We start from the raw sequence: 16123 nt of genomic DNA on the forward strand, positions 1-16123 counted from the left end.
AGTGGCCTAACTCATTCAGAAAATAAAGATAAATGGGAGGCACGGCGGGGTTTAGCTTTTATAGTGTCATTCTTGGGTGTCATAATCTGCCCAAGAAAAGATGGAAACATAGAATTGGGTCTTTTAGGAATGGTCGACGTCATGATTAAAAAAACTAAGGGCACCCTTGTTCCAATGATCTTAGCGGAGATTTACCGAGATTTAACTATCTGCCGAGAAGAGGGAAAATTCTTCCAGGGCTGTAACCTGCTCCTGCAACTTTGGATACAAGAACATCTTTGTCATTGCTTGGGGTACATGAACTATGGCATGACTGGTCTGAATTGTATTGAAGAGTATGAAAAACCGAGTGGTCGGTTGTGAATTTCTAGAAGGTATAGAGGCTTGGTTTGCGCATTTGAGTTCCTTAACTTCGGACAAAATTGAGTGGACTGTCGGTTGGTTCCCTGTCATTGAAGTCATTTACATGGCAGCCGAGGTGTGCTATCTTCTCTTAATAGGTCTCCGGAGCATTCAGCAATATGCTCATCGCAGGGTGTTGCACCAACTAGGAAGGTTTCAAACTATCCCACATGACGAAGATCTGAGTCGACAAGTCATCAAATTAGGTCCAAAAGCTGTATTCCCAGAAGGGAAAGTTCATCAGAATTTGAATGAGTGTAGATTTCTAAAACAAAAGACTCGGGTGCGAGACCTAGCTAAAGGCGAGTTAGACCCTAATTACATGACTTGGTTTGGTAAAAGGTTCCAAGTTCCTCGGGAGCCCAAACAGCCTGCTAAAAGACCCTACGTCCAGCAATTCACTGACGATTCGCGAGAGCAATGGGATTGGTTGGCGAAAGAGGCAAGCTACAGGGCCAAGATAAGCAAATTGGAGGGACAAATCAGGGATCTCAAATTTGACAATTGTGTACAAATTGATGTTGATGAAGGGGAAAAGAAAAAGTTGGCTCAAGAAAACAAAGCCCTTCTAGCCCAGATCTAAAAAATGAAAATAGCTGTCGAGAATCAGGAAAGAAGTCGAGCAGATGAAAGGCTCATAAGCGGTCTCAGAAAGAAAGTATCTAAGTATCATGATGGATGACTTAGAAAAATTCGAGGTTAATCTACCAAGAGCCCAAGTGCTGCTGACAAAGAACGCAGAGGAATAGGCGGAGTTTGTACGGCAGTTAAAAAGGAAATATGAGGGAACAATCACAGATTTGAAGAAAAAGGTAACTACCCTCGAAAGTGAGATGACCAAACAAGCTAAGGACTTTAAACCAGAAAGGGAACATTGTTATGCATTGATGTCCCATCTAGAGGAAGATATGCAATAACTGCAGGGTCAAAACCATTATGCCACCCAAGTGCTAGAAGCTAGGTCTCAGCAAATAGGGCATTTGCTCCAAGAAAAGGGTATCATCAGGGAGAAAGTTAGAGCAATTGTTGATTACATCGTCATGAAGTGCCATGAATGTGAAGACATGACTAGAACCACTTTCTTTGTTGCAGTAATGACATTTGTTCGTCAAATAATGAGTGACCTGGAGCGTCTTCAAGGGGTATTGCACATAGGCCCGTGGCAAGACCGACTAATGTCCCACGGGCCCCTGGAGTAGAAATACTTATGTACTCTTGATTTTTAGTTTCATTTTTGAGTCTGTATTTCAATTTCTAGTTTTTAAAGTATGTTTCGAGTTTGTTTGTAGTTTTAAATTCCTAGAAAGAGTATGATGGAGTCTTTTGTGATAGAGAAACATTAAAATTTTTATTAATGAAAATTGGAAAATCCCAAAAATTGTTTCATTATTTTTTGCATTTATCTCTTGAACTACGTGATGATCTGATTCACGCGACATCGTGATACGTAGGCAATGCTTATCGAATTCGGTCATGATTTTGTACATAACTCAAATGAAAAAGGAATATGGAAAGGAAAGAACCAAAAGAAAAACCAAAAAAAGAAAAGAGAGAGAAAGCCAAAAGAAAAACCAAAAAGAGAGAAAATGAGAGTGACAAAAAGAGAAAGAGAGAATATAGGAGAGATAAACAAAAGCCGGGATGAGACATGCAATTGTTGCAAAACATGTAGAAACACATTTAACTATATATGTGCATCACACCCCCAATGTGTGATTACCTATATGTTAATTTCTTCAAACTAATCGGTTTGTTGTCTACTGTTGAGTATAGGTTATGCTTTTAAGGTAGTTGGTTTGTGGTACTCTGGCTTCACACCTGTACTTCACAAGATCAAAAGGCAGTGTAGAAATGTCATCAGAAGGTCTTCCCCCAACAATTCCCATCTTAGACGATTGCCCGCTATCAGTTATCCCAACCTCAGAGTTAGCGGCAACCGAGGAGAATAGGGCACTGCATCTCCACGTGCTAGAAATGTGGGACGCCTGGTCCAATGGTAGAGAGTAGATGAGTACCATACCCGGTTTCCCTGAGTTACTTCCCAGAGCATGTGGCAATTCCAATGTCCCAATAAACTACCCGAATACCCCACTTGATACCCCACCATCTCAGCTCACTTTACCGGAACACCTTCTAAGGTTCGCCCCTAGGTGGTTTCGGGAGTAACATCCAACATATTTACCGCACCACCAACATCGGCTGCAGTGCAACCCACTTTACCCAGGCCAAGCTTTGATCCATCATCTTTCACCTTCCAAGTAACATCTTTTCCACCAGAACCTACCCAGTTCACTACCAATTCTTACCCTAACAACCCTGGTATAGTTTGCTACGGGACAGGAGAAGGTTGCAAAGAACCCCGAGCAAGAGGAAATTATACGAAAAATGAGGAGCATAGAACAGAGCCTTAAGAATATACAAGGTTTAAGCGGACAAAAGAGTGTATCCTACGCTAATCTATGCATGTTCCTACATGTACATTTGCCCTTGGGTTTCAAGACCCCAAAGTTCGAAAAGTATGACAGGCAGGGGGATCCCATAGCCCATCTCAAGAGGTACTGCAATCATCTTTGAGGGGAAGGCGGAAAAGAAGAGCTCCTAATGGCTTATTTCGAAGAGAGTCTGGTTAGCATTGCATCTGAGTGGTACATGGATTAGGAAATGTCTCATTGGCATATTTGGGATGATCTGGCTCGAAATTTTGTCAGGCAGTTTCAGTATAACATATACATAGCTCCCGACAGGAATTCTCTATTGAATCTTAATAAGAAGTCATCGGAACATTTTCGAGAATATGTTGTTAAATGGCACGAACAAGCGGCCAGGGTCAAGCCTCCGATGGATGAAACAGAAATGGTGAGTGTCTTTCTACAAGCCTAAGAGGCTGACCACTTTCAGAATATGATGTCTGTAATGGGGAAGCCGTTTTCTGAGGCCATCAAGATTGGTGAGATAATCGAGAATGGTCTGAAAACAGGACGCATATTGAGCAAATCTGCCATAAGAGCTACATCCCAAGCAATTCAAGGTGGGTTTCGAGGTGTAGCAAATGAAAAGAAGAAAGAAGAGGCAGCGATGGAAACTTTGACTGTAAGAAACCCCCGTCCACCCATAAATTACTTCCATCTAAGCACCCCACAACATTATTGTCCTCGTCAGGATGTGGCCTATGCTATGGCTCCTCAGCCATACACAATAATGAACGCCCATCCATATTCTCGCCACTACAACAGTTCAACCAAAACCGAGCTCCATTTCCTAGAAACAACCCTCCTCACCAAGCTCAGTATAATCCCCGACCTTCACAAAATAATTTCCCCTACAATTCCCGTGCTCGGGAGCCACCCAAAAGAACAAACTTCATGCCTTTTGGTGAGTCATACTCTAGCCTTTTCCCTAAACTAAACCAAATGGGTCTGTTGCAACCCATACCCCAAACCAGGCAAAACCCAGAGTCACCCTCCTACCGAGCCAGTGCTCGATGTGTTTACCATTCGGGAGTGGAAGGGCATGACATTGAAGACTGTTGAACTATGAAAAGGGCTGTTGAAAATCTCATAGAACAAAAGCGAATAGTGATAAAGGATGAAGAAATTCTTAATGTGACCAACAACCCATTACCGGCTCACAACAACGGGTCGGTTATTGGAATAATTTGTGAAGATAAGGAGTTTGATCTTGCTTTGAAAGCCATAATTGCAATCACTGATGTCGAGAAGAAGCCAAAAGCTGCTGCAAAACAAGACAAGGGGGAGAAGAAGAGTAAACCCACCCCTCAAAATATAGAAAAGGTAGTGGAAACCAAAACTAGGGCAGTACTCCCAAAAGATGCCATTTTTTATGTTCCCCGGGGTCACAGGAAAGAACAAATGACATTGATCCCTCCAAGAAGATTCGAGCTGAACAAGGGATCTAAGATATACGTGCCTAAGGGGACCTATGTGGTACGGGGGCCAGTAATTTCACCAAGGCTGAATGAGCCTGTGGTTATTGGCTGCACACCGCAAAGGCCCATGACAAATCCTACTGTCGTCCCATGGAATTACAACAAGGCGATAGTAACCTACAAGGGAAAAGAGGTCCTAAGAGAAGCAAATGAAACTAACCTAGCTGAGAAATACCTTAATGTGGGAGAGATGAACAATGCCAAGAAGAAACGCTTCCCGATCAAAAAGCCAGTTAGTGCCGAAGAAGCATAAGAGTTCTTCCAAAAAATGAAAATTGTGGACTATGAGATAATTGACCAACTCCGAAAGTCTCCTGCTCAGGTCTCTTTGTTGTCTCTGCTAATAACCTCAACTGAGCATCAGAAAGTGTTGATAAAAACCCTCAATAAAGCTTATGTTCCAATTGAAACCACTGTGGAACAATTGGAAAGGATGGCAAAAAGATTCTTCGCAACCAATTAGATTTCCTTTAGCAAGAATGATTTGCCCCAGAGGGAGCCACCCACAACAAAGCCCTCCATTTGACGGTTAAGTGTGAGGGGTACTATAGCGGGTCCGGAGTTGATATCTTCCCTCTCTCAACTTTGCAAAGAATGGAGATTGGGACTGAGCGAATCAGGCCTAACAATGTCTGTGTGCATTCCATTGATGGCATCAAGAGAGATACCATAGGCGAGATCGATTTGATTTTGACTATTGGTCCTGTGGATTTCGAGGTGACATTTCAAGTCATAGACATGGACATTTATTATAATTTCCTCTTGGGAAGACCTTGGTTTCACGCGGTAGGGACTGTACCTTCCACTTTTCACCAGATGGTGAAATTTGAGTATTAATAACAAAAAATATAGTTTATTAAGCTTTCGATGTGGTGGTCGTAGATCAATATGAGGAGGGAAGCCCTTGTCCTTAGCATTTTCTATTAAAGGCATCCATCATGGTCATTGCTGAAATGATCAAGCATGGTTATAAGCCTGGGAAGGGACTCAGGGTATTATTGCAAGGTATCACAGAACCTATCACTCTACCTGCCAGCAAGAAGTTCTTCGGTGTGGGATTTCGTGCCACAGAAGCTCATGTGATATAGGAAAATAAATGAAAGAGAAATGGTTGGGTTTTACCTCAGCCGGTTCCGCATCTCTACAAAACATTCGTCAGGCCCAAGTACAACAAAAAAGAAGAAGATGAGGCCTTCACGGTTGAGGAAATTGAGGACATATGTGGAGCCATGAGGCAAATGTTGTATGAAACCCACATGGTTCAGCTGGAAGAAGGCTAGAGCACCGCTGAGGTGCTGTATATGGGGCCCAATGCCAAGTTGCAAAATTGGAAGGCTACTCTGTTCCCAGTTAGGCGGGAATCCCAGTAGTCCATTCTTGCCACCTTTTCTGCATTACGAGTTATTTCAGGGTGTAGCTCGGATGTTTCTTTTTGTTTATTTTCTTTAAATTCCAATGTAAACCATGGTATCTTCAAAATTCAATGAAATGAAATCAATATTTTATCGTTCATGAATATCTGTCTATTCTATCTGATTTTTGTTATTTTTTCTTATTTCTTCTTTCAATTCTAATAATACGACTTTAAATAACATGACATGCTTGCGGACTTTATACCCAGATCCAAACACGCTATCTAATTGTGAAATAATGAATCAAGAACCGGAATATGATGAAGAAGAGGCTTTTAGGGAAATAAATTGAGAATTGGAATAATTTGAGAATAAACCTAAGCCAAACTTAAATGAAACCGAGCCGGTTAATTTGAGTAGTTCTGAAGAAGTCCAAGAAACCAAAATAAGCATTCACACATATGAATGAACCAGGGACGCATTGATCCAACTTTTGTTTGAATTCAAAGATGTGTTTGATTGGTCCTGCGATGACATGCCAGGATTAAGTGTCAATTTGGTGGTCCACAAGTTGCCGACTTACCCCGATTATCCCCCTATCCAGCAAAAGAAAAGGTAGTTCAAAACTGATATCAGTGACAAGATTAAAGAAGAGGTCACAAAACAGTTGAATGCGGGGGTGATTTGAGTGGTCCGATACACCACCTGGTTAGCTAATATGGTTCCCGTGCCAAAGAAAGATGGGAAGACTCGACTGTGTTTTGACTACAGAGATCTGAACAAAGCAAGTCCCAAGGACAACTTCCCTTTGCCAAACATCCACATCCTTGTTGATAACTGTGCAAAACATGAGATACAGTTTTTCGTGGATTGTTATGCAGGATATCATCAGGTGTTAATGGATGAAGAGGATGCGGAAAAGACAGCTTTCACCATACCCTGGGGAGCCTATTGTTACAGGGTCATGCCTTTTGGTTTGAAGAATGCTGGGGAAACTTATATGAGGGCTATGACTGCCATCTTTCATGACATGATGCACCAAGAAATCGAGGTGTATGTGGACGATGTGATCATCAATTCCGGAACATAGGATGACCTTGTTCGGGACCTGAGAAAGTTCTTTGAGCGGCTGCGTAAATATGATTTGAATCTAAATCCAGCTAAATGGGCATTTGGGGTTCCGTCTGGCAAACTCTTGGGATTTATAGTCAGTCGGAGGGGAATCGAGCTAAACCCAACAAAGATAAATTCTATTCGGGATTTGCCTCCTCCAAGAACAAAGAAAGATGTTATGAGCCTGATGGGAAGGTTGAACTACATCGGCCGGCTCATTGCTTAGTTGACATCCAAATGTGAGCCCATATTCATGCTGTTGAAGAAATATGCGGCAATTAAATGGATATATGAGTGTCAAGAAGCCTTTGACAAAATCAAAGAATATTTGTTGAACCCGCCAGTCTTGGCCCTACCTGAACCGGGGAGGCCTTTATTTTCTGTATTTGACAGTCTTGGAGAATTCCTTCGGATGTGTCCTCGGGTAACATGATGTGACTGGAAGGAGAGAGCAGGCAATCTATTATCTAAGCAAGAAATTTACCAGTTATGAAGCCAAATACACTTTGTTAGAAAGGACTTGTTTGCACCTTAACTTGGATCGCTCAGAATCTTAGACATTACATGTTGGCCTACACGACTTATCTCATCACCAGGACGGACTCTCTGAAGTACATATTCTAGAAGCCAATGCCCACAGGGAGGTTAGCAAAATGGCAAATCCTGCTCACTGAATTTGACATAGTCTATGTCATCCGGAATACAATGAAAGGCTCTAGCGGATCACCTAGCTGAAAACCCTGTCGATGATGAATATCAGCCCTTGAGTACTTACTTCCTGGAAGATGAGGTAAATTCAGTTGAGTTAACATCAGAAGACACCAATGCTTGGAAAATGTTCTTTGATGGAGCTATAAACGCAAAAGGTGTCGGGATTGGGGCAATTTTGATCTCACCCGATGGTCAACACTATCCAGCTACAGTCCAACTTCGATTTTTCTGCACAAACAACACTGTTGAGTATGAAGCCTGAATTCTGGGTATGAATATGACAATCGACCAAGATGTTGAAGAACTATTGATCATGGGAGATTCGGACTTGATTATCCGACAAGCTCAGGGTGAATGGGAAACTCAAGATGTCAAGGTTATTCCATACAAGGAACATGTGGAGGATCTTAGTAAATGGTTCAAGTCAGTCGAGTTTAGGTACATTCCTCATTTTCACAATGAGTTGGCCGATGCACTCGCTACTTTGGCCTCGATGTTACCATATCCAGGCAATCTACACATTGACCCGTTGGAAATCCAAATTTGAGAAAGGCATAGTTACTGCAATACGGTTGAGATGAAACCAAATGTTCAGCCATGGTATCATGATATCAAGAGATTTCTAAAAATGAAAGAATACCCTAAGCAAGCCAATGGAGATGAAAAGAGAACCATTAGAAGGCATGCCGACGATTTCTTCTTGAGCGGTGAGGTCTTATACAAAAGGACTCCAGATCTCAACTTGCTATGATGTGTGGATGCCGAAGAGGCAGAAAGAATCATGCATGAAGTGCACACAGGGGTGTGTGGATGCCACATGAATGGGTATGCTTTGACAAAGGAAATCCTTCGAGCATGCTATTACTGGATGACTATGGAAAACGATTGCTTCAGTTTTATCAGGAAATGTCATCAGTGTCAGGTGCACGGCGATCCGATCCATGCACCACCTACAGAACTGCATCCCATGTCAGCACCGTGGCCGTTTGTTGCCTAGGGTATGGACGTCATTGGGCCGATCAAGCCAAAAGCTTCAAATGGGAATAGATTCATATTAGTCGCCATCGACTATTTCAAAAAGTGGCTTGAAGCAATTACTTTTAAAGCTATCACTAAGAAAGTTGTGGTAGACTTCGTGCACTCCAATATCATCTGCCATTTCGGTATTCCTGCAATGATCATTACAGATAATGCTGCAAACTTGAATAGTCACTTGATGAGGGAGATATGTGAGCAGTTTAAGATCACGCATCAAAATTCTACCCCTTATCAGCCTAAAGCTAATGGTGTTGTTGAAGCACCAAACAAAAACATCAAGAAGATTTTGAGAAAGATGATCCAAAGTTCCAGGCAATGGCATAAAAAGTTGTCGTATGCATTGCTGGGATATCACACTACTGTGCGCACATCAGTCGGAGCAACCCCATAGTTATTGGTTTACGGCACTGAAGCTGTAATACCCGCCGAGATTGAAATTCCATCTCTTCGAATCATTGTTGAGGCTGAAATTGAGGATAGTGAGTGGGTCAATACTCATATAGAACAGTTAATCTTAATTGATGAAAGCGAATGGTCGCAGTCTGCCACGGGCAGTTGTATTAATAAAGAATGGTCCGTGCTTACAACAAGAAAGTGCAGTCTAGGAACTTTGAAGTGGGGCAACTAGTTTTGAGGCGTATTCTCCCTCACCATCAGGAAGCAAAAGGAAAGTTTGCTCCTAACTGGAAGGGCCCATACATTATCAAAAAATTGTTGCAAAATGGGCGTTATACCTGGGAGACATCAAAAGAAATGACCCCGAAACAACTGTAAATGCAGACGCAGTCAAAAGGTACTATGTCTAGTTTTTCTGCAGCAACAACATTATCCGATAGGGATGACGAATGCTTTCATTCTCGCTACCCCAAATACTCTACTCCTTTTCCAAATCTTTGAGTCAGTTACCTTTCTTTCATTACCCTCTTTGGAACCTGAAAATGTTTGTAAAAAAAAAGAAAAACAACAAAATAACAAAACAAAATGTTTCCCTGAACTACGTTTGACTTGATTCTGAAAGGATACGTAGGCAGCCTCTATCTGGGGTTCAGTCACATCAAAACAAAAATCCAATTTCCCCCCAAAAAAGTAAAACTGGGGCAGACGTTATAATAGTTCGGCGATGATCCCGCCTGAATGGTTCCAAATTTGTAATTCGATCCAAATTTTTTCTACCCAAACATTGTTCAAGTCCTTTGATCAATCAGTGAAAGATGTTCAAAATTGGAAAATGCAGTTGTTTGGATCTGATGCAATCAAGATAAGATAAATAAAATGAGAGAGTCTTATTGATGAAAATCTACGGGCACCGTAAGGCGATGGTGAGTAGAGAAATTGAAATGAGAGAGTCTTGTTAGTGAAAACTCATGAAAGAGCACTATAAGGCAACAGTGAGAAGAGAAATGAGAGAGGTCGATTGGCGAAAACCTGCAAAGGGCACCATTGATCGAAAATAGGGAATTCCTTAAGATCATCGGCAGATAAGAGTCCTGGAAAGATTACTCGGTGTTGAGACATGGATTAAGAAGGGTTTTGCAAGATCGGATGGCTGCACAGATCGGGCATCCAGTCCAAGAAGCATGTCATGTCTATTGAAGTCTGCATGCACTCCAGATAAGTCTTTCTTTCCTCCCTGAAAAAGGACGCTTGTCTGTAAATTTACTTTCATGTCCTTTGTTTACTTTTCTTTGAATCCCTTTTGGTTTAATTATTCTCCGAAACTAATAATAAAAAAAAGATGGCAGGATTGGTTTCACAAAGTTCTGCTTAACAAAAACTAAATCCAAAGAAAAGCACCCATCCTGAGCGGATGCATCAAGTCGATCCCGACTGGCCAAGACAGCCGATGCTCCAAAGTCAAAATTATTGAAAATGAAAGAATTCTAAAGTGAAGTGTCCATAAAGGCAGAATAAGATGAAAAGGCCAAAGTCCCATGTGGGCAAACCGTCATGTGAAATTTTGGAAAGTTGAGGTCCTCGGTTTTAAAAGAGAGATCGATCTCCAGAAAGCCAACAAACAACAAGGGTTCTCACCAAAAGAATTGGGCCGAGATCAAGTGATAAAAAACCATCAAGGCCACAAAACCAACCACCGTTTCAAACTAACAATTATTCTTTGTTTGGAAACCTGAAACAGGTGCAATTCAAAGCAACCATGCAAGAAGAAGGTGCAGTCAAAAGAAATTGCGCAAGGGCTAAAAATAGTTTTGCAACAATGATCCATAAAGGAAATTCCCCTCCAAACTCTTTCTTGCATTTACTCATTCCATAAAATAAAAAGAGAGAATAAAACAAATTGAAAATAAAGGAAAAAAGAAAATTCAAAAACATGGTAGCCTAGGGTCCCTAATCTCTAGTTACGTTTTTTCTAATATAGGGTCTCCACTCTCTAGTTGATTTTATTTTTAAGCATAGTGTCTCCATTTCCTAGTCGCCTTTTTCCAACATAGGGTCTCCACTCCTTAGTTGATTTTTTTTAGACATAGGGTCTCCACTCCTTAGTCGCCTTTCCAACATAGGGTCTCCACTCCCTAGTTGAGTTTATTTTTAGACATAGGGTCTCCACTCCCTAGTCGCCTTTGCCAACATAGGATATCCACTCCCTAGTTGAGTTTATTTTTTGACATATGGTCCCCACTCCCTATTCGTTTTTCCTACATAAAGTATCCAATCCCTAGTTGAGTTTATTTTCAGACATGGGGTCTCCACTCCCTAGTCGTCTTTCCAACATAGGATCTCCATTCCCTAGTTGAGTTTATTTTTAGACATAGGGTCTCCACTCCCTAGTCGCCTTGCCAACATAGGGTCTCCACTCCCTAGTTGATTTTATTTTCAGACAAAGGGTCTCCACTCTCTAGTTAAGTTTATTTTTAGATACAGGGTTTCCACTCCATAGTCACCTTTTCCAACATAGGGTCTTCACTCTCTAGTTGAGTTTATTTTTAGACATAGGTTCTCCACTCCCTAGTCGCCTTGCCAACATAGGGTCTCCACTCCCTAGTTGAGTTTATTTTTAGACATAGAGTCTCCATTTCCTAGTTGAGTTTATTTTTAGACATAGGGTCTCAACTCCCTAGTCGCCTTTCCAACATAAGGTCTTCACTTCCTAGTTGAGTTTATTTTTAGACATAGGGTCTCCACTCCCTAGTTGAGTTTATTTTAGATATAGGGTCTCCACTCCCTAGTCGCCTTTTCCAACATAGGGTCTCCACTCCCTAGTTGAATTTATTTTTAGATATAGGGTCTCCACTCCCTAGTCGCCTTTTCCAACATAGGGTCTCCACTCCCCAGTTGAGTTTATTTTTAGACATAGGGTCTTCACTCCCTAGTTGAGTTTATTTTTTAGACATAGGGTTTCCACTCCCTAGTTGTTTTTGCCAACATAGGGTCTCCACTCCCTAGTTGATTTTAGTTTAGATATAGGGTCTCCATTCCCTAGTCTCTTTTTCCCAAGGATATACAATCCTGATTTTATTTCTTTCAATAAAGAAATAGTTTAGATTTTTGTTACAATAACTCACCAAATTTTCCTAGTGAAAACTAGGCAGAAAATTTTTGTTCGTTTGTTCACTTTGGCGCCTGAACAGGTTTTAACCATGAGGCATAGGGTTTGAGATGACCCAAAAGAAGAAGTCTCAACCCAATAAAAGAAAAGAAGAAACAAGAAAAGAAGTTTGAACTCAAGATGCAGAAGCGGAGAAAAGATGCAGACTATTCAAATTTGATTGAAGTCACAAGTTTTGCGTGTCCCGACCTGATCCGAAAAGCTGAAGAATGAAACATCAGTTGCAGCTAACGAGCATCAAGATTTAAATTAGAGTCTACAGGAAGAACCAGCCAAGACTCAAGATCAAGCTTCAGAAGATTTATACATATGAATCTTGTAACTCGTAGCTGATAGGCTTAACTAGTTTAGTTTTTCATCTTTCATTTTGGTGTAATAAAGAGCTCAGCAAGCAGAAACAGCAGCCACAGTAGTGAAATCACAGTTCCCGGTAGCCCCAGGTACCAAAATTTCCAAAACTACACTAACCTGATTCCTTTATAGCCAAGGATATGTAGGCAACCTCTGAAGTAAGGTTCAGTCAGGCTCTTTTAAAAAATGCTTCTCACGGAGTTTCAAATGGGCAAATATCCCTCGTGATTGCTCATTTTATCTTTGCCCGAAAACCCTTCGTGTCTCCGCGCAAAGAGGGGCAGCTGTGAGCATGTGATTTTTGCCCTATATGAAATACTCCTACATAATCCCAAGGAAATAGATTTTTCTTTTAATTATTTGCCATTTTAGGAGTTTTTTTGTAGAATTTTATTAATTATTTGCATTTTTTGTGCATGTTTAATTTTTATTTAAATCATGAAAATACAAAAATACTATGCATTTGCATTTGGGGTTTATTTTTACATGTTTAGGTTAATTAGTAAATTAGTTATTTTATAAAAATAAAAAATCACAAAAATGACTCACTTTTGCATTTTTGCCGTTTAATTTTAAATTTGTAGTTCTTCTTTTAATTTAGAAGTTAATTAATTCTTTTAATTATCATGGTGGATTATTAGCTTAATTGTGTAAGTTAATCTAGGTTTTAGTTAATTGAATAGAAAAAGAAAACATTTATAAAAGGAAAAAAAGGAAATTGAGAATTTGTTTCAAAACCTTGAAATTGGGCCAATTTAGTTGAAAACCCATCCAGAATCTGCCTCAAATTCATGCCCAAACTCGACCCTTACCCAGTCCAATCATTCAGTCATAGGCAACTCAAACGACGTAGTATGGAACCAAAACTATGTCGTTTTTAGTTCAAGAGTTGAAGAGTTTAGAACCAAAACTCTAATTGGATCTTGTATGCGCAAATTCCGGCGGGAATCCCTCGGATGTCCGCAATTGTCCACCCAATAGCTTGCCTATGCTCCTTTAAGACATTCAACAATTGTTTTACCTGCACATAATTCAACAAAGAAAAGACGATTACCGGTAGAGTATCATTTGAGCCAAGAAATTTATACCTCAAGTGTGGTGGAAGTGGTTTGAGCTCTAGTTGCGGTGGCTCAATAATAAAGGCTTTGCGGGAGGAGTGGCTCTATTCTCCAAGTCGAGAGAGAGCTTCTTTGGAGCATAAGTGTAGGACCCAAGCCCTTCCAATGCATTGACTGATTCCATATACCCCTCCATATCTTCACCATCGAAATTTACCAAAATAGCCGCCAACGCCTCACCGGGCCATTGTTCTTCCATCTTTATTTCAACCGCATCTTCCACTTCATCAACAACATCAATCACCAAGATGCTTTCATATTCATGTGGTAGTTTCATACCCTTGTTTGCTTGGAATGTAACCTTTTCATCATTCACACGGAATTTGATCTCATTCCGTTCTGAATCCATTAGTGCTCTTCCTGTGGCAAGGAATGGTCTCCCCAAGATGACAGGGATCTCTTTGTCAACTGCACAATCAAGGATTACGAAATTGGCGGGTAAATGAAGCTTTTTCCACTTTTACAAGCACATCATCGACAATTCCCACCGGTCTCTTTATGGAACGATTGGCCATTTGCAATCTCATACTTGTGGGCCTTGGCATACCTAACCCTGCTTGCTTGTAAATGGCAAGAGGCATTAAGTTGATGCTAGCCCCATTATCACAAAGGGCTCTTGCAAAATCATGTGCCCCAATAGTACATGGAATAGTGAAAGCTCCCGGGTCTTCTTTCTTTTGAATGGTGGTTGTTGCAATAATGGAACTAACCCGGTGAGTTATAATCACCACTTCATTTTTGGTGGTTCTCTTCTTGGTGATCAAGTCTTTCAAATATTTAGCAAAACCCAGCATCTCTTGAAATGCTTTCCATGAATGGAATGTTTACCGATAACTGCTTGAGAATGTCATAGAACTTTTCAAGTTTGCTATCATCAACCTTCCTCGCAAGTCTTTGAGAAAATGGGGGAGGAGGTCTAGGAATAGGTGGTAGAGCTTTTGGTGTCTATTTTACCTTTTCCTTTACCTCTTCCCGATTCACTTCTTGAACTTTCAACTCTTCTGGAACCTTTCCAACTTCAACAAACTTTGGCTCTTCAATATCAACCTCTTGTTCGGATTCTTCTACTTCAACCACTTGCTCACTCTCTCCTTGTAGTACTTTCCCACTCCGAGTAGTAATTGCCATGATATGAGAAGTTGGACCACTCTCACTCCCTTTGGGTTCTCAATTATGTCACTTGGAAGTGTCCCTTTTTGCTTCGGATTTTGTTACCTAGAAAGATCTCTCATTTGCAACTCCAATTTTTGAATGGATGCAGTATGAGAACCAACAAGCTCGGTCATATTACTCATAGAAGTGTCGGACCTCTCTTGATTTTGAAATACCCGTTCCAGCATGCTTTCCAACTTGGAATCATTTGAAGAACCTTTATTTGAATATTGACCTTTTGGTGGAACATAAGGGTTTGAACTCTGATTTGAGAAATTGTTGTTGTTATTCCAATTTCCTTGATTTGAGCCACCTTGGTCATTTCGTCACTGTTGGTTGCCTTGCCCTTGTGGGTTAAGCCTACATTGATTTGTTGTCCTTGACCTTGGTATTATTGTCTTTGATAGCCTCCTTGAGAGTTGTTGACATATTTGGCTTCCTCATAATCTTCACTTGATGATGGTTGCACATCTTCCACCACATTTACCTTCTTCGTTTAGTTTTCAGTGAATATTTTTGTCAACACATTGACATTGGTGGCAAGCCCTGCAATTACTTGATCTCTTTCTTGATTCTCCTTAATCATGGTGGTCAAGGAGGGAGAACCATATGCAATTCCACATGTGGTGTCCTCCGAGTGCCGACCTTGATTATGTTTTTCCATTTTGTCAAGTATTTGTGTGATCCTTATGAATGTCTTATCCATAAAAGATCCATCAGCTGCATTCTTGACTATAGATTGGTTCATAGGATCTAAACCCATGTAGAATTTCTCCAACAAGATAGAATCTGGAAAACCATGATTGGGAGACCTCACCAAATATAACTTGAATCGATCCCATGCCTCATGTAGATGTTCTCGTGGTACTCGCTTGAAAGAGAAAATTTTATCCCGGAGCTCAGATTTCTTACTTTGCGGGAACCATTTAGCTAAGAATGCTCGGACAAGTTCAGGCCAAGAATGAATGGAATTTGGTGGCATGTTTTGAAGCAATTTCCTTGCGTCCCCCGCTAGTGAGTACTTGACCACCCTCAACCTTAGGGCATCATCTGAGATGTTGTTCTGCTTATGCATCGCACACACACCAAAGAAGTTTCTAAGATGTTGTGTCAGATGATCATCAGTGGAATTCCTGAAAAAGCCCTCCACTTTGAGCATTAGGATTAAACCGTGTTCCACCTTGAAAGTTGCAGCACCAACAACCGGAGGTACAATAGCATTTGTATCCTCAATGTACTCATCTATGTTCGCAAAAGGATTTTCTTCCTCATATTCGGCCATGTCTTTCTATCAACACCAAGCAAAAGAAGCAAAGTGTGATGGAATAGAATAAGACATAAAGTAAAGCACACACTAATCAGTAATTTCAAAACTGTA

Source organism: Nicotiana tabacum, chromosome 3, assembly GCF_000715075.1.
Source record: "Nicotiana tabacum cultivar K326 chromosome 3, ASM71507v2, whole genome shotgun sequence".
NCBI lineage: Eukaryota > Viridiplantae > Streptophyta > Magnoliopsida > Solanales > Solanaceae > Nicotiana > Nicotiana tabacum.